Genomic DNA, 1,967 nt, shown 5'->3' with positions numbered 1-1,967 from the left:
TTCGGTTCCTTTTGTAAAAAACTCGACAAAAAAGAAAAATCAACTTTTAAGTTGCTGAAATTCGAATTCTACATTAAAATTCCCTATAGAAGGTCACGGAATAATCACAATAGTTTGTTTTACAACGGTAAAAAGTTTTAAAAAATTGACCTTCTATAGGGAATTTTAACGTAGAATCCGAATTTCAACAATTTAAAAGTTAATTTGCTGTTTTTTAGAGTTTGTTAAAAAGGAACCGAATGAGGACCTAATGGAGAAAGCTTCATGCAAAGATAACAAAGAAAATAAAAAGTTTAAAATGTTAACGTTAAGAGTCGGAAATATCGGTTCAAACTTCTGCATTTATGTTGAAAAGATTTTAGAAACTTTTATTCTTTCGTTTTTCCATTAGTCTTTTATGCGTATTTCAAATTCTGAATACGACAACTATTTCAGAAAAAGGACATAGAGACAATCCAGCAATATTTCTACCATATTTCCGTAAATATTGCGGATATTGAAGGAAATATGGTAGAAATATTGAGGGAATATGCGGTATTACTAGGGCCACACTCCATTTCAGAACACTCCGAAAAAAAATATTTATTCACACGTTTCCTAGCACGTCTATAAAGAAATTCAAACTATTATTTATTAATGTAAAAAGCTAATTTTATCACAATCGAGATTCAATTCTCGCGTTTAATGCAAACGTTTTATACATACTCCTTCTGCTCCAAGGACCGAAAATGGCGGGTGCACATACCCGTTCCTACCTTTCGTTGCGTAGAGTAGAGTCCCCTGGCGCCAACGATGATTGGACGAGATATTCCTGTGGTCGGTTGCTGCCTTTGATTGGCTTCCCAGGAAAAAAGAACCGATAGAAAGCGAGTCGGTTTGAATTGTGTATCTGTCATTTGCAGATTAAACGAATAAAAATGCAATTGGTTGGCCACATTTTTAATCGGTCACCTGTGCGCGGTGGTTTAAATCTGCCATTCCACATTCGTCAAAATGCTGAGTGAATAGAGTTGAATGAGTCTGAATAACCTGAAATAATTCCTATGAGCATTATACGATTCGTTAATGTGCATATGAATGAGTTGAGATTCAATATGAAATGGAGTTCTCAAAAGATCACACCCAATGGTAAAAATAGGACGCGCACATTGCAATTTTCAATAAGCGTGAATCTGCCAATTGTAGGTTAATTCAGGCTGTGTTCAACTGAGTGGACTATGCAGATTAAAAGTTTAAAGAATTAATTGTTTCAAATGAGAAGTGTGAGATAATAAGTTTGAATAGCACAATGCTGATTAATAAAAAATTACAGAAATTCAGATGAAATAATATTGTAATATATTATAATTGATGCGACGATTTATTTATAAATTCAATGATTAATTAGTTGTAATTCTCTTTTTAAAGTAGTTTCGTTAGATTATCCTGTACAGGAATTATAAGATTTACACTGAATTAAGCGTCAGTGACATTCAACTTATTCAGTGCACATGCTAATGACTGCAGGGAGTCCACGTATTAGAAACAAAATCCGCAATTCGCTTACATCCATTTGTATCACAAACATCCAAATGTTTAGAATTTCAATACCCGCATTTTTGGGCAAGGCAATTTCAAGAAGATAAAACGTGAGAGTTAGTTTTTGTAAATTTAAGATTCGTATATGGTAAATGTGAAAAAATGTTTAACATTCTCATGTGGTGCAATGCGGCTACCTGGAACTCCATGACAGATACGCAATTCAGAAGACCTCAAAAGCCATTCAAATGCAAGTAAATGGATGTTTGTTTTCTGGGTTAGAAGCCAAAAACCGCGGAAGATGGGTCAGGGAATTTAAATGGCTTAAATTAATAAATGTAATACTAGGAAAATAAAGTAAATTGTTGTTATATTTTATAACACTGTTGCTTACAATACACATATTAAATGTTTACAATAATTTTTAGTGGTTATGCTATCGCCGATCA

The sequence above is a fragment of the Belonocnema kinseyi genome, chromosome 3 (genome assembly GCF_010883055.1).
Source record: "Belonocnema kinseyi isolate 2016_QV_RU_SX_M_011 chromosome 3, B_treatae_v1, whole genome shotgun sequence".
Lineage (NCBI taxonomy): Eukaryota > Metazoa > Arthropoda > Insecta > Hymenoptera > Cynipidae > Belonocnema > Belonocnema kinseyi.
This window is presented reverse-complemented; position numbering follows the sequence as displayed.